This window comes from Mastacembelus armatus, chromosome 20, assembly GCF_900324485.2.
Source record: "Mastacembelus armatus chromosome 20, fMasArm1.2, whole genome shotgun sequence".
Classification (NCBI taxonomy): Eukaryota; Metazoa; Chordata; class Actinopteri; order Synbranchiformes; family Mastacembelidae; genus Mastacembelus; species Mastacembelus armatus.
In genome coordinates, this window is record NC_046652.1 from 63,622 (window position 1) to 89,869 (window position 26,248).

Consider the following 26,248-nt stretch of genomic DNA (forward strand, 5'->3'; position numbering starts at 1 on the left):
TTTTTATGAGAAAGACTTAAAAGAGAGCGACATTGATATCAGACAAGCCTCAGTGTACTCAGGAGTGTTCACAGAGATCTTTAAAGAGGAGATGGGGAGGAAGAATGAATCCATGATGTTCAGCTTCGTTCATCTGAGTGTTCAGGAGTTTCTGGCTGCAGTCTACATGGTTCACTGTTACAATGACAGGAAGACACAGGTACTGAAGAAGTTCCTGGGGGGAAAGTACAGATGGTCACCTCTGGATGACTTCCTGTTGGAAGCCATGGAGAAATCCCTGGAAAGTAAAACTGGCCATCTGGACCTGTTTGTCCGCTTCCTTCATGGCCTCTGTCTGGAGTCCAACCAGAGAGACTTAGGAGGCCTGCTGGGTCAGACAAAGACCAGTCCAGTAACCATCCAGAGAGCCATCAACAACCTAAAGGAGATGAACAGAGATGATATCTCTCCTGACAGAAGCATCAACATCTTCCACTGTCTGATGGAGCTGAACGACCACTCAGTCCATCAGGAGATCCAAAAGTTCCTGAAGTCAGGGAACAGATCAGGGAAGAGACTCTCTGAGATCCAGTGCTCAGCTCTGGCCTACATGCTGCAGATGTCAGAGGAGGTTCTCGATGAGTTGGACCTGAACCAATACAACACATCAGACGACTGAGACTGATTCCAGCTGTGAGGAACTGCAGAAAGGCTGAGTAAGTCCAGATGTGGCCAAGTGAAAAAAAATCTATTTTTGTATATTTTTTAAAAGTATATTGAGTATACTTTTGAAATACTTTGAAATACTTGAAGTTGTGTTAAAATGAAACCAGTGAAGTTGCTGGAAGCTGCACTATAAATCTGCTTTAGTACATGAAAAACATATTTTTCACGTATTATTGGGTACTTTTGCTGACCGAAAGTGTTAAAATATACATGAAACATTTGAAGTTTACTTGTTGCAAATGTAAAAAATATATAGTGACATTAAACTGACAGTGTATTACTAATAGACTTTGAGCCAAAGGAAATGTACTTGAAATATACTCTGAACTCATTTGAACTATGTTTGAAATACAATAGAATGAGGTTTGAAATGTGAAAAAAGTATGCAAAGTATATTTTTCAAAGTATTTCAGTATTTGTTGTGAAAATGAGCCACTGACTTTGTGTTAAATTGCAACCAAGTTGAACATATTGCATTAAAAGACACAATGATATTGGATTGATATTCCTAGTAAATATAGGTCCACTATAAGCATCATTGTGTGTTTAATAAATACACCAACAATGCCCTCTGAATCGATTCTCCAAACACTGAGTCTGAAATGTACAGTGGGTACGGAAAGTATTCAGACCCCTTTAAATTTTTCACTCTTTGTGTCATTGCAGCCATTTGCCAAAATAAAAAAAGTTCATTTTATTTCTCATTAATGTACACTCAGCACCCCATCTTGACAGAAAAAACCAGAAATGTAGAAATTTTTGCAAATTTATTACAAAAGAAAAACTGAAATATCACATGATCATAAGTATTCAGACCCTGTGCTCAGTATTGAGTAGAAGCACCCTTTTGAGCTAGTACAGCCATGAGTCTTCTTGGGAATGATGCAACAAGTTTTTCACACCTGGATTTGGGGATCCTCTGCCATTCTTCCTTGCAGATCCTCTCCAGTTCTGTCAGGTTGGATGGTGAACGTTGGTGGACAGCCATTTTCAGGTCTCTCCAGAGATGCTCAATTGGGTTTAGGTCAGGGCTCTGACTGGGCCAGTCAACAACGGTCACAGAGTTGTTCCGAAGCCACTCCTTTGTTATTTTAGCTGTGTGCTTAGGGTCATTGTCCTGTTGAAAGGTGAACCTTCGGCCCAGTCTGAGGTCCTGAGCACTCTGGAAGAGGTTTTCTTCCAGGATATCTCTGTACTTGGCCGCATTCATCTTTCCTTCAATTGCAACCAGTCGTCCTGTCCCTGCAGCTGAAAAACACCCCCACAACATGATGCTCCCACCACCATGTTTCACTGTAGGGATTGTATTGGGCAGGTGATGAGCAGTGCCTGGTTTTCTCCACACATACCGCTTAGAATTAACGCCAAAAAGTTCAATCTTGGTCTCATCAGACCAGAGAATCTTATTTCTCATAGTCTGGGAGTCCTTCATGTGTTTTTTGGCAAACTCTATGCGGGCTTTCATGTGTCTTGCACTGAGGAGAGGCTTCAGTCGGGCCACTCTGCCATAACGCCCCGACTGGTGGAGGGCTGCAGTGATAGTTGACTTTGTGGAACTTTCTCCCATCTCCCTACTGCATCTCTGGAGCTCAGCCACAGTGATCTTTGGGTTCTTCTTTACCTCTCTCACCAAGGCTCTTCTCCCACGATTGCTCAGTTTGGCTGGACGGCCAGGTCTAGGAAGAGTTCTGGTCGTCCCAAACTTTTTCCATTTGAGGATTATGGAGGCCACTGTGCTCTTAGGAACCTTGAGTGCTGCAGAAATTCTTGTGTAACCTTGGCCAGATCTGTGCCTTGCCACAATTCTGTCTCTGAGCTCCTTGGGCAGTTCCTTCGACCTCATGATTCTCATTTGCTCTGACATGCACTGTGAGCTGTAAGGTCTTATATAGACAGGTGTGTGCCTTTCCTAATCAAGTCCAATCAGTTTAATTAAACACAGCTGGACTCCAATGAAGGAGCAGAACCATCTCAAGGAGGATCAGAAGAAATGGACAGCATGTGAGTTAAATATGAGTGTCACTGCAAAGGGTCTGAATACTTATGACCATGTGATATTTCAGTTTTTCTTTTTTAATAAATTTGCAAAAATTTCTACATTTCTGGTTTTTTGCATCAAGATGGGGTGCTGAGTGTACATTAATGAGAAATAAAATGAACTTTTTTGATTTTGGCAAATGGCTGCAATGACACAAAGAGTGAAAAATTTAAAGGGGTCTGAATACTTTCCGTACCCACTGTATATACTTTACTTCGATTCCAATCAAATGATGTTGGACTAAAAGCACTACTTCCTGTTAGCATGTTCTCAAATGCTCTTTCTTTGAAAAGCCCAGTGCACTTTGAAGACGTTCTAAAATGATGTAAAATAATCTTAACTCCTACACAAAGTCCAAAACATGTCAGTCCAACAAATATTTATTTTGAATTCTAACACTATTAAATCCAGCCATCTTTCAGTCTGTTAAAATAAGCCAGCACTCCCTCACTGTCTTCTGCATAAGGAGGTTGAGGCCGAGGCACAGGATCAGAAGGTGCTGTGGGAGGAAATATTGCTCCACCAACCGCACCCTCTTCTCCCTGGGCATACGGAGGAAGCTGAGCTGGTGGTGGATTATTAGGATGAGGAGGTGGTCTACAGCATGACATTGTTTGTTCATCTGTAAATTCAACAATTTGCCCTAAATACAATGTTGGTGAAGAGGCTTTTACCTGTTTTTCTATTTGCTTCTGTCTCTTTTCTCCTTCCTTTCTCTCTCTCCCTCTCTGTCCACTCTAACTTTCTTTAACCACGTTAAACTTTAACCGTCTCTTCTGCTGCAAATAGCCCTTCTTTTCTCTGATCCTTCTGATTTCCCTTAGTCTTACTTTTTATGTCCTTCATTAAGTTTCTACAGTCCTCACAGTTTAACTTCCCCAAAAAACCATATTTATTTTTCCACTCTCCTAATTTTTCTATATTTTTAGGATCTTTTTGATGCATCAATTTTGTGTCACCGGTGACTAGTTCTTCTAATTTAGTGTTCTTATTACCCATTTTATCATTATTATTATTATTATTATTATTTTTTAATATATATTCAGTTACTATTTGTTTTTACTCACTGCTACTCATTTATTTATTTATTATTATTATAATTATTGTAGGCCTACACTTATTATTTTAACAGGCTCCTTATCCCCCCTGTTTTGTTTTTTAAATTATTTTAATTACTGTTATTGTTTAGTTACTGATCTGATTGGAGGAGATGGAGCAGCTGTTTAACTCACTTAATGTCACATTAATTATTTCTATGCTTTTATATTCTTTTTATGGTACCAATATTCTGTTTTGGCCTTATGCTCAAAAGCACTGTCGACGTGCACCAGGGCTCCTTTTTGTTCCGGGTCCCCCACAGACCACGGGGTTAGTTTACTTTGGGTCTCCCACAGACCACGGGTTCATCCCGAGTTTCTGATTTCCTGAAAGCCCTGCTCGGTTTTTCTCGAATACGTTTGATCAAGTGACCCGAAGGACCCAGGACCACCCGGGGCTCCCAGAGAGCCAGAAACTCCCAGGGACTCCCTACACACGGTTTTGTTTGGGCCTTAATTCCCTGAGACTCTACTCAGGTGACGGTTTTGTTTGAATCCCACAGACTCCCTGAGACTCTACCCAGGTGACGGTTTTGTTCGAATTAGACCCACTGAGACTCTACTCAGTTTTACCAAATTAAAATTCTCTTACCTTAAAGGAGTCCGTCTCTGGTCTCTCTTTTCAAAATTCAATCGCGTCACTCCTCGACTCAGAGGACGAACTTCGGTAAGATTATATAGAAGTTTTACTTGCAAGGAGTAACAGTCACACAGCACCTTGCTACAGCATGAGGATCACTGGCTCTTAGCTGGGCAGCACATCATTTTAATACTATGATACAAACAGTCATGTGATAAAGGAAGAAAGAGGAGGCAGTTTCCCATGAAACTGCAAAACATCTGGGTTTTGATACTAAGTGTCTTATCAGAAAGTGAAGGTCAGAACAGACTGACCTTAGGAAGAGACAAGAGGTAACAGGCCCTACTCAACAGTGTTTTTGACTTACATTAAAGTAAAGCAGATTAACAAACTTGAGGGTAACATTTTAATTTCTCTAACAATTTTATTTGGTAGAATAAGCGTAATCTAGAGGCCTTTGGCTTCATATAAGCCACTTCTGATTCCAAATGATCAACTAGAAGTCAAGTTATTATTTGTCGTTCCTACAACTTGGATAGGTGACAAGACTTTTGTCAGGGTGTGTAAGGAGGGAGAGGTGGATTTGAAAAGGTTGGCGAGGCAGAGAGACAGAGATGGGAAGGATGTGCAGCAGGTTAGGGTGATCAAAGACAGGGATGGAAATGTGTTGACAGGTGCCACAAGTGTGATTTAAAGATGGAAGGAATATTTTGAAGAGTTGCTGAATGAGGAAAATGTTAGAGAGCACAGAGTAGAAGAGGTGATTGTTGTGGAGCAGGAAGAAGCAAAGATCAGTAGGGATGAAGTGAGGAAGGCGTTGATGAGGATGAATAGTGGAAAGGCAGTTGATCCTGACGACATACCTGTGGAGTATGGAAGTGTTTAGGAGAGGTGGCAGTAGAGTTTTTGACTGGGCTACTTAACAAGATCTTGGAGAGTGAGAGGATGCCTGAGGAATGGAGGAGAAGTGTACTGGTGCCCATCTTTAAGAACAAGGGAGACGTGCAGAGTTGTGGAAACTACAGAGGAATAAAGTTGATGAGTCACACAATGAAGTTATGGGAAAGAGTAGTGGAGGCTAGGCTGAGGTCAGGAGTGAGCATTTGTGAGCAGCAGTATTGTATCATGCCAAGAAAGAGCACCACAGATGCAATATTTGCTTTGAGAATGCTGATGGAGAAGTACAGAGAAGGCCAGAAGGAGCTGCATTGTGTCTTTGTAGATTTGGAAAAAGCGTATGACAGGGTGCCGAGAGAGGAGCTGTGGTTTTGTATGAGGAAGTCTGGCGTGGCAGAGAAGTGTGTTCGAGTGGTGCAGGACATGTATGAGAGCTGTAAGACAGTGGTGAGATGTGCTGTAGGGGTGACAGAGGAGTTCAAGGTGGAGGTGGGACTGCACCAAGGATCGGCTTTGAGCCCCTTCTTGTTTGCTGTGGTGATGGACAGGCTGACAGATGAGGTTAGACAGGAATCTCCGTGGACCATGATGTTTGCAGATGACATGACAAAGAGGAGGTTCTTGGATGTAGTGAAGGAGGGCATGAGGATAGTTGGTGTGGGTGAGGAGGATACAGAAGATAGGGTAAAATGGAGGCAAATGATTCGCCGTGGCGACCCCTGAAGGGAGCAGCCGAAAGGAGAAGAAGATTATTATTATTATTATTATATTATTCTATTATAAAGTATCCTTATTTTATTTTTACTTTCAATACATTGAAACATTTTATATAGCTATGTTTTTAAAATTTGGACTTTAGCAGTTAATTTAATGTCACTGTTGGAATTCCTAATCTTCTGTAGATCAACTTTTAGTGAAATACATCATTACATTTATTTTGCATTATTATATTATTATTTTCAAGTGTCTAGGCTAGAGTGTACATGTTCACAGTATACCAACTGCACAGAGACCAATAAGGTCTGTGCATCTGTGGATATGCTCTGAGCATGAGAGGATGGGTCTCAGAAAACATGCAGGGCAAAAAATCTGCATGTGGTGCAGCCACGTGTGAAGTGTGGCGCCAATGCGGGTTAATGGGTGTGGGCTGACTGTGGGGCCCACTTGAATTCAGAAATGAAATTAAATAAAACGTCAATAAAACTTCATAGTAATATGGATTAACTACAAGCATGAATAACAGATAAACACAGCTTCTATATCACACCATAGTCTGACAGTGATGCTCACACATGTTATATATTTAGCAATCAAAGCAAAAATATAAATACAGGATATAAAGACCAGTTCATAAGTCATTGTATAGATTTCAGATCTTGCCTGAAAAGGGAGTAGTTCTAAAGCAATGTATACCAGGATGTAAAAGGGGGTTTCTTTGTCAAATGGAGTCTTGACAGTGCAGTACTTGTTGGAGTCTTGGAATGTGAACATATTTTCCTGCCTTAGGTCCACTACAACATGTCATGATGACTCCGACTTATGGGATATATTGTTGTTGTTGACAGAATGATCAGGTGTTCAGATTTTCTGTCCAGTAGAACAGTAGTAGATATTAGATTATAAATGTCCACAAGGTCAAAGTACATTAAAACAGGAAGGGAACAGTAAAGCAATAACCTGAAGGTGTTCAGATCACTTTGAGTTGACAGCAGGAGGAAAAGTAAAGGCTGAGGCAGTATTATTCCAATATTATATATATTACAACTGTGGAGTGAAGCAGAGTTGAAGTGAAGTGAAAGTGACTTAACTGGCCAAGTATGGTGACCCATACTCAGAATACCCTCCGCCTCCCTATCCATTAGGCCACGACTGCCCCAGATATGTGGATACGTCTTACAAACCCTATGAATCTCAGGCAGGTTCTAATGCTTTCCAATTCCTGTTCGGTACATGTATATACTCTGGTCTGCAGTTTGAGGTCTGTCTTTTATCCTATTTTTCTTTACATTTTGTTATGTTAAGTGTGCTGAATTAGGTGATTAGGTGACTGTTCAATAACAGCTGATTAGCTGAATTACATATTTGCACCTATAATATTGGATATACTGACAATTATCAGTGAATGGCTTTGACACTAAAGAAAACCTAAAAACCTGATGATTTCCAAGCAAATTCCTTAGTGTTTCAATCCATGCACATTTAAGTTATCTCATTATGAGATCTTTTCTTGTAATTTTGAGATGGAATCCTTCATTTTTTTGGAGCATACTATTCACTTCCACAGAACATAATACTAATAATGACATTTAAAAAACAACTGACATGTAAAAATAATCTGTGATGGACTGGTGACCTGTCCAGGGTGTACCCCTGCCTTTCACCCTAGAGAGAGCTGGGATAGGCTCCAGCAGATCCCCGTGACCCTGGCTTTCAGGAAAAAGCGGGTATAGAAAATGGATGGATGGATGTAAAAATAATAATTTCATGTTGGAACATCATAAAATCCTGTAACTATGGATTAGATTGGAGGTGGCAAAAGTACCCATGTTCAATACTTAAGTAGAAGTACAGATACTTGTGTGAAAAAAGACTGGTAAAAGAAGAAGTACTGACTCCACTCCTTTACTCAAGTAAAAGTAAATGAGTACAGTGTCTGAAATGTAAAAAAAAGTAGAGTATTTTTTTTTTTTTTTGCCTTCAGTAAACAATAGATATTTTGATAACTGCAAAACTAAAAAAAGTTCCACACAAAAAGAAGGAAATTGTAACAAAGCATATGTACTTCATTACTTCGCACCTCTGGATTAGATAGAGTTGCTGATTAACTAATGACATAAAAACCTGAGCAGGTTAGAAGGGTACACAGAGCCTGGAGCAATAAAGCAATAAAAGGTCAGTTAACACCAGTGAGTTCAGGCTCAATCACAAAGGAAGAGACATGAAAGCTGATGCAGGGTAAGTGTTAATACAAAATCCCAACTGCTTGAATAATACACACTGTGTTTAGTTTAAAAAACACAAGTCGCTGATCATTGGGTTTCAGTAGAAAACATTACAAACTTTTTAAATGTGGCAGATGTTTTGGATTCAGGTTTACAGGTGTTTTGGAGATTGTGTCATGTAGACAAATAATGGTGAAAAGGATCAGGATCACTGTTACATATTAGCCTGCTGTTAAACTTTAGCATGTGTTAGGTTTAAGCAGGGCTCTTTCTGTGTGGAGTTTGCATGTTCTCCCTGTGCTTGCGTGGGTTTTCTCCAGGTACTCTGGTTTCCTCCCACAGTCCAAAAACATGTCAGGTTGATTGGTGACTCTAAATTGCCCATAGGAGTGAGTGTGAGTGTATGAGGTTGTTTGTCTCTATGTGGCCCTGCGATGGACTGGTGACCTGTCCAGGGTGTACCTCTGCCTTTCGCCTGAAAAGATTTGGGATAGGCAGGTATAGATAATGGATGGATGGATGTGTTGAGTTAATGCTTAACTCTAGGCCTGATCCTGATTGTGTTTTAATACTATTCAACTGACACTAGTCTATCTCATTACAAACTGGTTGCTGATGAAATCTCGTTTTCTGTTTATGTTTTATGACTGTGTCTAATAAAAATGTACATAAATGATGACAGAATCATTTTAAAAACCTGTAGAAAGAGAGGTAGAAAGTTTTCTTCTTACCTGTAGCAAAAATCCTTTAATGTTTTCAGGGCACTGTGTCAAACTTGTTTAGATGATATTTGACTAAATTATTTGGTGTCATATCTGTAATGACAAGGGACTGGCTTTGTGACACCTGATGGGAGTAAAAAAACACATCGGTTGTTATGAGGCTGGAGCAGAATGAAACGTCGCACAGCAGCAGGGTCCTCATCATACTGAAAATATATGAAACTATTTTTCATTACATACAGTAATAAAGAGGAGACGCCCACAAGTGATTTTTTTGAAAGTCCGAGTAAAGTCCTTCATGATTAAAAAGTGCAATGACCATCACGTGCTGCATGCTGTCCTGACTGCCTCCAAAACTGCATACATATATATATATATATATATATATATATATATATATATATATATACACAGTGGGTACGGAAAGTATTCAGACCCCTTTAAATTTTTCACTCTTTGTGTCATTGCAGCCATTTGCCAAAATCAAAAAACTTCATTTTATTTCTCATTAATGTACACTCAGCACCCCATCTTGACAGAAAAAACCAGAAATGTAGAAATTTTTGCAAATTTATTAAAAAAGAAAAACTGAAATATCACATGGTCATAAGTATTCAGACCCTGTGCTCAGTATTGAGTAGAAGCACCCTTTTGAGCTAGTACAGCCATGAGTCGTCTTGGGAATGATGCAACAAGTTTTTCACACCTGGATTTGGGGATCCTCTGCCATTCTTCCTTGCAGATCCTCTCCAGTTCTGTCAGGTTGGATGGTCAACGTTGGTGGACAGCCATTTTCAGGTCTCTCCAGAGATGCTCAATTGGGTTTAGGTGGGCCAGTCAAGAACGGTCACAGAGTTGTTCCAAAGCCACTCCTTTGTTATTTTAGCTGTGTGCTTAGGGTCATTGTCCTGTTGAAAGGTGAACCTACGGCCCAGTCTGAGGTCCTGAGCACTCTTGGAAGAGGTTTACTTCGAGGATATCTCTGTACTTGGCCGCATTCATTTTTCCTTCAATTGCAACCAGTCGTCCTGTCCCTGCAGTTGAAAAACACCCCCACAACATGATGCTCCCACCACCATGTTTCACTGTAGGGATTGTATTGGGCAGGTGATGAGCAGTGCCTGGTTTTCTCCACACATACCGTTTAGAATTAACGCCAAAAAGTTCAATCTTGGTCTCATCAGACCAGAGAATCTTATTTCTCATAGTCTGGGAGTCCGTCATGTGTTTTTTGGCAAACTCTATGCGGGCTTTCATGTGTCTTGCACTGAGGAGAGGCTTCCGTCGGGCCACTCTGCCATAAAGCCCCGACTGGTGGAGGGCTGCAGTGATAGTTGACTTTGTGGAACTTTCTCACATCTCCCTACTGCATCTCTGGAGCTCAGCCACAGTGATCTTTGGGTTCTTCTTTACCTCTCTCACCAAGGCTCTTCTCCCTCGATTGCTCAGTTTGGCTGGACGGCCAGGTCTAGGAAGAGTTCTGGTCGTCCCAAACTTTTTCCATTTGAGGATTATGGAGGCCACTGTGCTCTTAGGAACCTTGAGTGCTGCAGAAATTCTTTTGTAACCTTGGCCAGATCTGTGCCTTGCCACAATTCTGTCTCTGAGCTCCTTGGGCAGTTCCTTCAACCTCATGATTCTCATTTGCTCTGACATGCACTGTGAGCTGTAAGGTCCTATATAGACAGGTGTGTGCCTTTCCTAATCAAGTCCAATCAGTTTAATTAAACACAGCTGGACTCCAATGAAGGAGCAGAACCATCTCAAGGAGGATCAGAAGAAATGGACAGCATGTGAGTTAAATATGAGTGTCACTGCAAAGGGTCTGAATATTTATGACCATGTGATATTTCAGTTTTTCTTTTTTAATAAATTTGCAAAAATTTCTATATTTCTGGTTTTTTCTGTCAAGATGGGGTGCTGAGTGTACATTAATGAGAAATAAAATGAACTTTTTTGATTTTGGCAAATGGCTGCAATGGCACAAAGAAAAATTTAAAGGGGTCTGAATACTTTCCGTACCCACTGTACATATCTAAGAAAGCATGTATGACATTTTCATCACTCCTCTATCTGTTAGCATCCACTGTCAGAACTGATTAGTTGTTTGGTATATACAGTAATTTATTTTAACACGCTATTTCAATGCACTATAAAAACACTCTCCAGCAGCAGAATGTAGCAAATGTGTAATTTGTTCAATCTGTGTCAGAAATGGGGAATTAAACAAAACAATGAACCAGTAGCAGACAGAACACACTGAAGATGTGAGGTTTATACAAAGCTAAAATTTAATTAATAAATTAATATTTATTTGTATAATAATTTATTTAATAATAAAGAGAAGGTTCACAGAATGCTAACTTGAAACAGGGGATAAGTCAGCCACATCTACCAGGGAATGCTTTCTGAGATCCACAGCCGAGTCCACGCTGACTACTGCTGAGTGACTGTGGGTAGAAGTGAAATACTCTCTCATGATTTCTTACTCCAACTTTTCAAACTCAGTTTAGGGCAGCTGTAGGTTGTATGTGTTATGGTATGGTGTGGGATGAAGGACGAGGACTAGCACCCAAATGCAGGTTTTTACGGAAGGCAGGCTTAGATACCATGAGAGCACTCTCAACCTTCAGGGAAGACACACAGTCTAAGGAAAACTCCACTCGGCATCAGGACAAGGCATAACTCAGTGTCAGGACAAAACATAAACTTCGCCACTCAGCGAACACAAACTCCGATCCTTCTCAAACAAAGGTACTAACCTTAGTAACATAACTCAACATAATGCTAACCTTAGCATATATCAATGCTCTAACAAAGAAACAGAAGAGGCTTATATACATTATGAACAAAAGACTAACTAAACACAGGTTAACTAATCTATACTGATAAAACATAAAGCTAAGCTAACATAGACACTGCACAGAAAACTCAGGAATCAAAATAAAAGTCCTTATAGGAAACAAAAACTCTACCTCATGACAGGACCACGCCTTAATGGCTGGCCCCCAGACGGCCCAAAAGCCCAGAGGGCAGAGTCCAGGGCAGGTGGGTGTGGAGCAAGACCTCTCCAAGGCCCCCCACCTGGTTGCTCTGGAGGTCGACCCCTTGGGCAAGAGTAGATCTGGGGCCGTTCTGGAGGATGACCCCTCAGGCAGGCAAGAGTCTGGGGTTGGTCTGGCAGGCAACCCCTCAGGTGAGTGTAGATCTGGGACCTTTCTGGTGGATAATCCCGCCGCAGAGCTGAAACTCTGGCTGCGGTGGCATTGGCAGGTCCAGCCAATCCCATTGGGGAAAAACTCAGTGGCGAAACCCACTAGGACGAAACTCTGGTCTGGAAGAAGCAGTGGGAACGGCAGGTCCAGCCGAGCCACTGGGACAAAACACAAAGTCCGGAGGTGCGGTGGTGTCGGTCACCCCGACCATCCCACCGGAGCGTAGCTCCAGTTCAGGAGGTATAGTGGTGTCGGCAAGCCCAGCCGACCCACCGGGGCCTAGCTCGGGACCAGGACAATCAAAATAAAAGTCTATACAGGAAACAAAAAACCCACCTCATGAGTCTGACACTCCAGACTTCCATCATGGTCAGAACAGCAAGAAGTAAAAACACCAACAGAAGCAGAAACAATAACAAAACTAACTACTTACATTGTCCTCTGATCTCACCAGGGATTCACAATGGAACCAGAGGACATATTAACTGTTCTAGAGGATCTGGGAGAAGCTGAATTTCGGGTTTTCAAGTGGCATCTGATACAGAACAAGGAAGGCATCAAAAAGAGTCATTTGGATGAAATTGGAAAGGAAAGGCATGATACTGTGAGTCTGATGGTGGAGAAATATGGGATTTGTGGAGCTGTGGAGATGACCAAGAAAGTGTTAGAGAAGATTCCCAGGAATGACCTGTTGCAGAGTCTGTCACACACCAGCTCAGGATCAGAAGGTCAGTAACTGTCAGGAGTTGCATAGAGATGCTGGGTGGAAGGAGGAGGAGCAGGACCCAAATGCAGGACAAAGTAACTTTATTAGTCCTGGGATCTCCAGGACAAACTCAAACACGAAACTAGGTACCGGATGAGACGGCAGAAAACAAGGAAAGACCGGGTGGGACGATCGTCATAAAAACACACCCTAGCTCCGATAATAGGGACTACGGTTAGGTTACACTTGACAATGCTTCAGCAACCAAACAAAGGAACACAAGGAGTACTTATAGTAAATCAGGAAAACCAATAATTGAACACAGGTGAACCTAACGGGGACAGGTGAAACTCATGAACACAAATTACAAACATAAAGCTGCCGGGGACCAGTGCGAGGAGAAAAGGAAGTCACAACACAATAAAGGTCCTCAGGCAGGAAGTCCCCAGAGGGACTCATGACAGTAACAGGCAGAGAAAAGAACCATGTCACACAAGTCTCAGAAATCAAGTTTTATTATAGAATTCAGGTTTTACAAGTTAGACTAAAATCCTGTCCTAAAACCAGACAGCGCAGTTGTTGAATTTGTTGAATTTAAAGAGTTCACACTCAGGGAAACCAGATCCTGAAAATGTGGCTGTTGAAAATCCAGATGAAGTTATTGATGAAATTTTTATCAGAGCCCATCTGTCTCACTTTTTCTCTCAGCAGGACCTTTCTTGCCACAGATGCCTCAGGGTCCTACTTCTGAAGATTCTCCAGCTACTCACACTGAAGGTAAATGTGGATGACAGAGTCAGCTTTCAAGTTGAAGTATTAAGGGTAGCACAGTTAACATTGTTGAGGTCTTGTTTGTACTTTTACTTCTTTCTCTTCCTTTATCATTGTTTGCATTTTGTTGAACTGCCAAATCCTGTGCTCACAGTCTCATACACACATCACTACTACTCTAAATACAGTCCTACTAATCTTAAAAGATTTATTGTTAACAATGTGAAATAAAATCTGTGGAAACTTAATGTTAATGGTAGATAGTTACCGATCCTCCTGACTAGCCTGAGTAGGGCATACTCCAGGAGAAATTTGTTCATTTTCTCAAGGTGGCGAGAATAAGAACAAAGTTCGTTCACACCAGGACATTTCATACAAACTCAACTGCCAAACTCCTGGGAAGTCCCTCCCACTACAACACACATCACACGCGCTAACTATTATGGGAATGAAAACAATACAGTGACAGCACGGTGACAATGGCACATCAGCAATATACAGCTCCAGGACCAGGGACACCTGCAGAAGGTACAGAGAGAGAGAGAGAGAGAGAGAGAGAGAGAGAGAGAGGGAGCACAAACTGTGTGAAGAAACAAGAAAAGCTTTCCATTTTCCAAACATAGCATCAAACAAGTCCCAAGCACTGGTGTCATTGTAGCCGGAATTTCTTTTCAGCTCCTGTTGAGCAAATGTTCAGGTCCAGTCATACTCCTTGTCAGTCTGGTATTGGTGGTGAACTGCTGAGTGATCTGCTGATCTTGCCATAATTTGTAACTCATCCATCTGTTAAAATCACAGTGAAGCGAATAAATGTTTACAACCTGATCTTGAACCTGATTAGACTCCTTTTGCTCAGAGGATGCACTTGTGCATGATTCTCCATCGTTGGGCACCAGATATTGCCTTTAACACCTTCCTGTATTCACTTTTCTTTATGTTTATTGGGGCGAGGTGAAAAATTCAGGTGGCAAATTTGACTCTTGATCATCTTTCACAGCAGCTGTTTCCTCGTCCAGTTGGGGGTACGTCTGGGTGGCGGTTGTTCATGGGATGAGTCTTTCAAAATGCGGCAAGCCTAGGTAGCAGGTCTAAGGTAGCAGGTCCTGTACAGCTCCTCTAATGAGAGGAGCTCACAGCCAATGATCTTCTGTGCTGTATTAACAACCCTCTGCAGCACTGTCTTTTTCTGGGCAGTGCAGCTGGCAAACCACACTGGAATATGGTATGTCAGCACACTTTCACCCAAGCTTCAATAAAAAGACACCAGCAGTTCTTTATTCAGACCATTGTTTTTCAGGACACTTAAAAAATACAGTCGCTGCTGCGCCTTCTTGATCAGCATAGCAATGATTGTTTTCCAAGTTAGGTCATCATTCAAGTACAGGCCCAGAAATTTGAAGTTGCAGACCCCATCTACACAGTCCCCATTGATATATACGGGCTGAAGATCATATATATGGGCTGAAGACAATTCCATTGTGCTCAGCTCTGACCTCGCTTGGACATATTCTCTTATATTCACTGGCATTCACTGCTGACATGTTTCGGCCATCCATTGTGAATGAACTTTATGATGGTGCAGGGCAGCATCTGAGGCAGTCATGCAGGGATCCTCCCTCCATGACATAGCATGCCACCTCACTGTGCAGTGTGTGTCTGTCTCTGCCCCTGTAGTGGACACGGGGCTGTGGGACAAGATATCTGCGACACTTTTTCCAGGGGCATACTCTGCTACCAGGTTGAATCTCATCAGTCTCATAAGAAGAAGCTGACACCACAGCGGTACATTGTCCAGGCTGCACCTGTTGTTCAGAGGCACTAGCGGTTTTTGGTCTGTTGCAAGTTTGAACTGTTCCAGTCCACTGAGACAACTGTCCACTGTTGCCCATGGAGTTGAAGAAGTACACCTCCAAATCCAAAACTACTTGCATCAGCCAACACGTCGCGTTGTAGTAAGCGTGAGCTGGTGCTGTTGTCAAGAACTTCTTGATGTGTTCAAAAGCTGTCTGTTGTGCATGACTCCAGGTCCATGCATTTTTGTTTTTCAGGAGCTCATACAGCGGCTGTCCCACGGTGGATAAGTTGGGGATGTATCTTCCCAGATAATTCACCATCCATAAAATCCCTTTCAGCTCTTGTACATTTGCTGGTGGCAGCTGCTGCTGAATAGCTGTGATCTTGCCAGGGTCGGGTCTTATCCCAGACTTATCTATGAGGTGCCAAAGAAACCGCAGCTGACTTTGCCATATGGAACACTTTTCACGATTACATTTCAGTCCAGCTCTCTCTACACACTGCATGACTTTCTCCAGACGACGATCGTGTTGCTCTACTGTGTTGCTGTAGACAAGAATATCATCCATAAATACCTCTACACCTTCTAGCCACTACAGCATCGCCATCATCTTCCTTTGAAATATTTCACCAGCACTTGTTATTCCGAAAGGGAGTCTTTTGAAATTTAATCTCCCAAATGGCGTTATAAAGGTTGCAGCTGTCTCGGTGTAGTGGCATTTGGAAAAAAACACTGGCTGCGTCGAGCGATGAAAATTTCATTTATGGTAGGCAAGATGTATTGTTCTCACAGCCTCATTCAGCCTTTTGAGATCCACACAGATACGGGCTTTACCTATATTCTTCTTCAGGACTGGCACCATAGGTGCACACCAGGTTCTGTCACCCTCTCAATGTTGCCTTTTCTCTCCATCCTTAGGAGTTCCTCTAACCTTTTGCAGTATGTGGAGGGGTACGTGTCTGGCTGTGCATACGGCGTACAGCTGAACAGTCTTTCAGTTGTATTCTCACCAGTTCAGTGTTTAATGTCCCATGCTCACTGTATGCCACAGCACGTGTCCCCTACTGCACACTGTTTCTTCCACCCTCCTCACCAGAACAACATATGCTTTGAGTGGGTAAGTCTTTCTTTTATAAGTGACAGTGCCCTGGCACTGGACCATGCACTGCAATTCCCAACCTGGGCTGTCCAGAGGAATATCAGCAGGCTCAAGTGGTGTTTTGGGAATCAGTGAGTGGTCGGTCTCCTCGCAAACAATGTTCACATCGGCTCCTGTAATGATTTTGAATTCTACAAGTGGGCATTTTCCCACACATTTTCTCTTCACCTCTTTCTGCTTACCAATGTTGTTTATTGTACTTGGTTCTCTTATGTGTGACTTCATGCACCACGGCTGGTGCCTCGCCCTGCTTACTGACTTATGTGGCAACCTCCTCAGACTGCCTTACAGTCTCGATGGTCACTGCCAGGGTCAGGTCCTTCATTAACTGTAGTTTTTGTGAGACGTCCTTGTCGAGTCTTCCAACAATGATTCGGTCGCGAATGTTCTCTTCCCTACTTGCGCCGAAATCAGTGTTCTGAGAGTTCATACAAAGCCATTATAAAAGTTTCTGCACTCTCTTCCAGTTTCTGTACACGTTGGTGGAAACATGCCCGTTCATGTATGACATTTCTTCTTGGCACAAAGTACTCTAAGAACTTTCTAAACGTGACATCAAAATTATTCCTCTTTTTGTCATTCATGAATGTAAACGGCCAATACACATTTTCTGACTCGCTCCCCATGGCATATATCAGGCTACTCACCAGCACTGCGCCATCTTCCTTGTTGTGTTTGGTCACAGTTCGGAATCATACAAAATGCTGCTTCCAGTCCAGCCATTCAGCTCGCTTGTCGAACGAAAAGGACACAGAGGGTGCTACTCACTTCTGACGCCATGTAAGGATAGCACCAGGAGGCAGTTTTATGTTTTGTCTTTTACTCAGAACTCCGGTAACAGCAGGCAGTGTATAACATACTCTACCCCCCACTCAACCGTACATGATACACTATATGCCCCAGCACATTTCAACTATCGTATATGACAGCTTCCACTTATAATGGTCTTACTACTTTCTTTAAATTAATTTTTTACCTTATCTCAGGCAAATAAAAATTTCCACATATCTCAAATTGGTCAAATGGTCTCTTTATTTAATTTGTTTTAGGATTTACGAGATGAAAGACCCAAGTGCAAACTGCAGTTCAAACAAAGTAAAACAGGACGAACTTCGGTAAGATTATATAGAAGTTTTACTTGCAAGCAGTAACAGTCACACAGCACCTTGGTACAGCATGAGGGTCACTGGCTGCTTTCAGCCCAACACATCAGTTTTCACTGAAACAAAAAAGGGAGGTGGTTTCACACAGAAAGACATCTGGGCCCTTATCAAATAGTGAAGGTTAGAGCAAACTGTGCTCACTGAGAGCAACAATTATATTTCCACAATACACAATAGGCCCTATTCAGAAGTGTTTCAGTTCTACTAAAGTAAGGTGGATCAGGTCACAGGAGGGTAAACATTTGAATTTCTCTAACACAAAGCAAAGGCAAAAACTCACTCACTTATCAAGGCGGGTCCATAGCAGCATCTGCTATGACCTGCCTATACCCTGCCTCTGATTGGCTAATTTAACTAATTCAATTTAATCAAGGTTGTCACACACACAAACAGCTTGTTAAGGTTCAGATAGGAAGCTGGAAGTAGATATAACGTCAGCTGTGCTGTTAATTTAAAGACAGAACCAGTCTGAGGTTTTCATGTAATGTTTGCAGATAACCAGATAGCCACTTAGCTAACGCTACTCGTAAGATAACTTTAACACATGACAGGCTAACTGACAGCTAAGTTAGTCAGCAGTGGCATTTGTCAAGGGCAGTAATTTTTTCCTTGACTTTTGGAATTAACTTTGATGCTGAAAACAGCAGTAAACAAATACAATAAAGATGTGTGAATACAGTTGATTCCAATTTGATTTTCAGCTAATGTTAGGTAAGTTCACAATGTGCTGTAACTGTAGTTCCTCAGTCAGCTTATGGCTTTGCCAGTTTTGGCAAATTTTACAAGATAAGATTGAAAAAAAAATGGTAAATGGACATATAAGTAAGTACATGCTGGAACATGAAGAAAAAACGATGAACACCCTTGACAAACGCCATAAAGTAAACAAACCACTCAGTCACTAAGTGCCGTGCGAAACAACATAATTAAAAAGTGCAAGGAAGTTGAGCTTAACTCAAAACGGGCGGTGCAGTATTCCCCACAGGTTTCTGTCTAGGTAGGTACTGTTTTACAGGTTTGAAATTCAAAATTCATCCGAATTATTTCACTGTTCTCTGCTTCCTTCTCCCTTCTCCACTTGCAAACTTGTGTTTCACCCATATCATATCAGGGAGGTACACTAAAAAATTTCTGTTGTTTTTGGAGTATTACTGTATTCTCTGCAATGGACTGGTGACCTGTCCAGGGTGTACCCCTGCCTTTCACCCAAAGAGAGCTGGGATAGGCTCCAGCAGATCCCCGTGAACCTGGTTAGGAATAAGTGGGTATTGATGATGAATGGATGGATGGATTACCGTGTTCTCAACAGTTTGTACTGTTCAGCTGTAAAAAGATCAGCTAAGACCATGGTAGGAATTAGCTTTAGGATAAATCTAATATGATGCTAACTTTAGATTTTTGGGCTGTTCTGTAGACATTTAACTGCTGTTTGCTTTCATTTTAATAACTTTTTTCAGGATTGGATGACTATTGTTTGATGTTAGGGCTAATTTTTATTTTATTTTATGTGTGACATTTAGTATGCACTCTTCAGTTCTAGCCAGTGGCGGCTGGTGAAAAATGTTTTAGGTGGGGCTGTACCACATTTAGTTCAGTAACCATCCCAATACAATTAAAGAACTGCAGGGCACATTGGGTTGTTATTACTGTGACTTAGAAAGTGTGTGTTTTATAAAATGATTTTTACTTGTATTTACAGTTCTTTATTCACAAAGTTTGATTGATTTCATGAAGACAATACAGGTGCAGTTTTATGTTTTTCATGTCTGTTTTAGCAAGGGCCTACATGACAGAACACTGTGTACTGAAGAGGGCATTAGGTTTTCAGGGTTGTATTGCTGTGGCTAGATGCCAATGTGAGAAGGAATATTTGTGAGATATACTTCTCAGTTAGATGACTGGGAAATTGGGTGCGAGAATAAAACAAGTCTCTGGAAATAACTGGAAATCTGTTCTTCCATAGATAGATATACGATTGTTTTACTCAAAGAAAACAACCATTTTCAGGTGAGGTAGCAAGGTCACAATGACACTACCTGACTGAAATCGCTCATATCAACCTAATATTCCATCAGAACAATGTTATAAATCAATATGGATCAAATCATACTGTTTATTAGATTATAGAGTCTGTGAATGGATGTTAAGTTTGCTATTTGGTTGACAGCACAAAGAAGGGGAGAGGAGGACAGTGATAGAGAGATGGAGAGAGCATAAGGCCCTGTATAAATGCTACATTCTCCCTGGTGGCTGAGGACCCCTAAAAGTCTGATTCTACAATCGCCCCTGGTTACAATAAAGACAAGATAAATAAGACAGGCTCAATGGATTGGAGTGAGGCTACCAATTCATCACCATATCTTCACTTCACTGCCTTTAGTTTTATAATTTCATAAAGAAAATGTTTTGTCAACAGATATTCATTTCTCTTGGAAAATGTGTACTGTTGCTAAGGAGAAATTAAGCATCTGGATGTAAGACATTTTTGTTTTATTTTTCTATCCAGATTTTACAACTGCAATAGTTCTTGTTCCAAAATTACAGCCCAGGTTTACTGTTCATTGTGAGAAAAGTGAAATATGTAGACATGTTCACTAATGCTTTTGGTTTCTTACCCATCTTGACACAGTTGTGTTGGTTCAAATACCAGAGCCACAGCCCATTACATACTACCAGAAGATGCTCCAATCAAACCTCCAGGACAGGTTCATGTGCGCAACAGAAGGATGTGCACAGAGGTGGGACGAGCAGCGTCTAGATTGTATCTACACTGACCTGTACATCACGGCTGGGGCTGACACACACATCAGCAAACAGCACGAGGTCAGGCAGATTGAGATGGCAGGGAAGAAAACAGACACAGAGAAAACAGTGAAACCCAGTGAGATGTTCAAACCTCCTCCTGAACAATACAGACCCATAAAAACAGTGCTGACCAATGGGATCGCAGGAATTGGAAAGACATTCCTTGTGCACAAGTTTGTGTTGGACTGGGCTGAAGGACGAACCAATCAGGACGTGCATCTGCTTTTCCCCCTCACCTTCCGTCACCTGAATCCACTGAAAGGAGAAAGGTTCAGTCTGGCAGAGCTCCTGCATGAATGTATCACAGAAACTGTCAGCATCAAGAAGGAGGCTCTGAATTTCATCTTTCAAAAGCTGCAGTCATCAGGAAACACCAACTATGACAAGAGTGAATTCAAGGTCCTGTTTATTTTGGATGGACTGGATGAGAGTCGCCTCCAGCTGGACTGTAGTACCAATGAAACTCAGAGACTTAAATTTAAAGTGACAGAGTCCACCTCATTGAACGAGCTGCTGACAAACCTCATCAAGGGGAAACTCCTTCCCTCTGCTCGCCTCTGGATAACCACCAGACCTGCAGCAGCCAATCAGGTCCACTGAGATTTTATCAACATAGTGACAGAGGTCAGAGGGTTCACAGACCCACAGAAGGAGGAGTACTTCAGGAAGAGGTTCACAGATGAGGAGCAGTCCGGTACAATCATCTCCCACATCAAGAGCTCACAAAGCCTCCACATCATGTGTCACATCCCAGTATTCTGCTGGATCACTGCTAAAGTTCTGAAAGATCTGTTGAAAACCAGAGAGGGGGGACAGCTGCCCAAGACCCTGACTGAGATGTACACAGAGTTCCTGGTGTTTCAGATTGAGCAGACAAAAATTAAGTACAGCACAGAAAAGTGTCTTCAGGACATTAAGTCATTAGCAAAACTGGCTTTTCAGCAGCTGGAAAAAGGAAATCTGTTTTTTTATGAGAAAGACTTAAAAGAGAGCAGCATTGATGTCAGGGGAGCCTCACTGTACTCAGGAGTGTTCACAGAGATCTTTAAAAAGGAGAGGGGGAGGAAGGATGAAGACAAGGTGTTCAGCTTTGTTCATCTGAGTGTTCAGGAGTTTCTGGCTGCACTCTATGTGGTCCACTGTTACAACAACAGGGACACAGAGGTACTGGAGACCTTCCTGGGAAAAGACTGCAAAGGACCATCTCTGGATGACTTCCTGAAGAGAACCATGGAGAAATGCCTGGAAAATAAAACTGGCTATCTGGACTTGTTTGTCCGATTCCTTCATGGTCTCTGTCTGGAGTCCAACCAGACAGTCTTAGGAGTCCTGCTAGGTCAGACAGAGAACAGTCCAGAAACCATTCAGAGAGTCATCAACAACCTGAAGAAGATGAACAGAGATTATATCTGTCCTGACAGAAGCATCAACATCTTTCACTGTCTGATGGAGCTGAACGACTACTCAGTCCATCAGGAGATCCAAGAGTTCCTGAAGTCAGAGAACAGATCATGGAAGAAACTCTCTGAGATCCAGTGCTCAGCTCTGGCCTACATGCTGCAGATGTCAGAGGAGGTTCTGGATGAGTTGGACCTGAAAAAGTACAACACAACAATCAATGGACGGCAAAGATTGATCCCAGCTGTGAGAAACTGCAGAAAGGCTCGGTAAGCCCGTATGTGATCATCATCAACATAATGTTCCTCTTATTTATGTGATAATGACATCAGTTGGATTTTTTTAGCTGTTTCAAATGGTTACACTACAAAAGCTGCAGATGTTTCTCTTGTTTTTGTTTGTCAACTGAATGAATTTTCTTTTCAATACTTTGTGTATTTAACTTTTTTCTTCCCTTTATCATTAGTCTGTAGTTGTGAGAAGAATTCTTATTTCATGTCCAACCCACTGAGAGATGATCAACTGAACCACTGATGTGAAGACGCAACAGGACATGTCCCTGCTCAACATCAAATGATTCAATTAAATATATTATCATAATAACAGCTTTTCTAATATATGTGTCCCGACAGAGCTGATGACTGTGGACTCTCAGAGACTCACTGTGAAGTCGTGGCCTCAGCTTTGAAGTCCAACCCCTCCCATCTGAGAAAACTGAACCTGAGTCTGAACAAGCTGCAAGATTCAGGAGTGAAGCAGCTGTGTGGTGGACTGCAGAGTCCACATTGTAGACTGGAGACTTTGGGGTCAGTTCACTAATTGTTATTATTGTAGATCTTAGATGTTGAATCCACAACTAAAGCTCCTGTGAATGTTGGTTGTTCCATTCAGTGTTTTCATTGTTCTTGTATTCTCAGCAGACTAAGAATGATTCCTTCAGTTTCACTTCATTTCACTGAGCTGTCTTCAATAATGTGTGTTCACTGACATCTCATAATCAGCGAAGTCATTACTCTCTACGTAAACTGTAGACAGTGTCCAGTGGTTTTGGCCAAATGTCATTCCATTTTTTAAAAATTGCTAAAAATGAATGACTCTTTTCAGATCTGCAGTTGTTGTTGAGAGAGAAGTCAAAAATCCTTGTTTTTAGTAGCAGCTACTAAATGCCCCAACATTAATATTAATGAAGCAGCTGATTCATGTTGAGTCATGTAGTGTTGTAGCTGAGCAGCAGCAGATGGGAAATATTGACTATTACTATTATTATTTAGCATTATTTATTTATTGCAGCAAAACATCTAAAACATTAATTATTAATTGATAGGAGTTGTGAAACAGTAAAGTAACAGCTGGAGTCTAACTTTTACACCTGATTCTTCACAAACTCAGAGCTTCATCAGCTCCAAATATTGAGCTGAACAGAAAAGGTAGAGCTGAATGTATGGATCAGGTGATCATTTCTCTTGAGAAGAGTTTCCACTCTGTTCAACTACAGAAACACAGTTCACTGTTAGTCATAGAGACATATGACAGTGCTGTGTCTTCACTAACAAACAGTCTTTGGCGGAGTCCAATCAGCAATTTGGAGATAGCTCATTAAGCAACAGGCTGATGTTTGTCAGCAGCTGTTCCACAATGAGCATTAATGATGTAGAGCTGACATCATCTGCTGCAGCTGCTGTCGCTCTTTTTAACCAGAGACAGGAAGGAGAAGCTGTTGACGTCAGCCCACTGTTTTCTAAGTCAGTTTAGGGTCAGAACAAAGAGCCAACAGAGACTGGTAAGACATTCGTGCTGGAGCTTAATGAAGCTGAGGATTTTGTTGAACCAAAAATATGATCAAAAATGGACCCAGCTGTCAGCACCCATTAACCAATGTGGACATGAACAGGTGTCTGAATGTTGTGTTGCCATTTAGATGATGCGTGTAGAAGGCTAACATTCTGATAACAGAAGAGTAAAGTCATTCTACTCATTTTAGAGAAAGGTTATTGACACATCTGATTATCAGTGATGTGATCTCCATATTTATTCTTTATTCAGATTGATTTGCTGCAGTTTGTCAGAGACCAGCTGTGGTTATCTGGCCTCAGCTCTGAAGTCCAACCCCTCCCATCTAAGAAAAATGGACCTGAGTCACAATGACCTGCAGGATTCAGGAGTGAATCTGCTGTGTGTTGGACTGAAGCATCCACACTGTAGACTGGAGACTCTGGGGTCAGTACATTGACTTTTACTGTCTAAGTAAAATAGTTTATTTGGTGCAGTAGAAATATTTCTTTAATCATTGATATTAATGGTTGAGACACACAGTTACACACAGACAGGTACGTTTTCATTACTTCAGAGGATATTCCATTGACTTCCATTGATGTCCTGGAAACAAAGCCAAACAAGAAGGACTACTTAGTGAACCCTATGCATAACCTAAACTTCAACTTCCAGACAGCTTCTTCCACACAGAAATCCAAACAGGTCCTGGACTAGATTATTGGCCTTTTTTTAGATGTTGCAATTGGATTTGGAGCAGGTGGTTCACCTTGGACTCACCTGTTGGGAGTCAGAGTTAGTGTAGGCTAATAATCCCACATTCAGTCAGTTGAAATGGAGAAAATCCTCATTGTTCTGCTTATGGGGCTTTTCCCCTGGCACTACTTGTTGACTCGACTCAACTCGGTTTTTTGGCTTTTCTATTAGGGGATAGTACCTGACAGCAGGTACGTTTTTAGTACCTTCTCGGGCCGAGGTTCCAAGCGAGCTGAGCTGATATTAAAATGATTGGCCAGGAAGTGACCTCATTAGAAGAGCCAGGAATTAGGTCCAACACAAGAATCAAACACAACATTTTTAAAAGCCATTTTTATAGTCTTTAGTGATGCAAATGGTTATAGTTCTACAAGGAGGTGTGGTGTCACGGCGGTTTCCCACCGCTGTGCTATGAAGGCCCCACCCATGTTGAGGTGGTACTCAATTGTAATGGAAAATGACCAAAACCAAGTCAAGTCAAGTAGAGTAGAGCTGAGTAGTGCTAAAACTGTATAATGGTAAGGGGCATTAGTGTGTCTCTGTGAACACCACTGAGCATGGAACATAGCAGAGAAGTATTTGAGGAGCTCAGACAGAAGATATTAGTCAAACCAGACTGTTGATTAGGACATATCTGATTGATTATCAATGATTTTATCTTCATGTTTTATTCTGTATTCAGATTGTATCACTGCAGTTTGTCAGAGACCAGCTGTGGTTATCTGGCCTCAGCTCTGAAGTCCAACCCCTCCCATCTGAGAGATCTGAACCTGGGTAGAAACAACCTGCAAGATTCAGGAGTGCAGCAGCTATGTGCTGGACTTAAGAGTCCACGCTGCAGACTGGAGACTCTGGGGTCAGACACCATGTTTTAGTTGTGTGCTGAGATGAATGTGATGTAAAAGATGTGCTGACACTAAACTGCAGACATGAGGCTAAATTTCAACTTTCAAAACCTTCTCCAGCTCTGAATTCTTTCAAGCAGGAACTTTGTTTTCTAACGTTAAATGTTTTACTTTTTTTCAGACTGTGGCGCTGCAGTTTGTCAAGGACCAGCTGTGATAATCTGGTCTCATCCCTGAAATCCAAACCCTCTCATCTGAGAGAACTGGACCTGAGTGGAAATTTCATATGGAATCGAGATGTGCAGCAGCTGTGTGATCTTGTCCAGAGTCCAGACTGTAGCTTGCAGACTCTGAGGTCAGTAGAGGGCTGGAGTCTGCTTTCAGCAGGATTGGACTAAACCCAGTCAGTATCAAAGCAAAGATCCAGGATTTCCTGTAAATATACAACCTTCTCAGTGAAGCTGTGAGAAGTTACCCTATCAGGACAGCTAGAAGCTTGTTGTGATCATGTGTTTGAGTTGATGTGAAGACAACTGTTGCTGATGAAGTGAGTCTTTGTAAACTCTGGTTTCTGATAACCATCCTCTCTGCTTCTCCCCCTACAGCTGGAAGTGAATGTATTTATTAACTTGGACCTGCATGTAGACCTGAGTCTGGTTCTGGATCTACATCTAAACCTGGAATTTGGTTTCTTTCCACTTTTTGTTGCTTAGTTGTATCTTGGCAATTATTCCTGTTCCTGAAAATCCTGTTCATGTTGTTATGATTGTAATGTAACAATGGTGGTTTTAACCTTTGACACTTGAGGGTGACATTAAAAAGTCAGAGGGACTAAAACATTACCTTAAATACTTTTGAAAACTTTTTTTTTTTTCTGTTGGTGT

The 26,248-nt window shown here is 41.7% G+C and overlaps 1 pseudogene; it reads left to right on the forward strand.

Annotated features, from left to right (window-relative positions):
- Positions 1-511: 511 nt before the first annotated feature.
- LOC113121348 (NACHT, LRR and PYD domains-containing protein 3-like) lies at positions 512-26,248 on the forward strand (annotated as a pseudogene).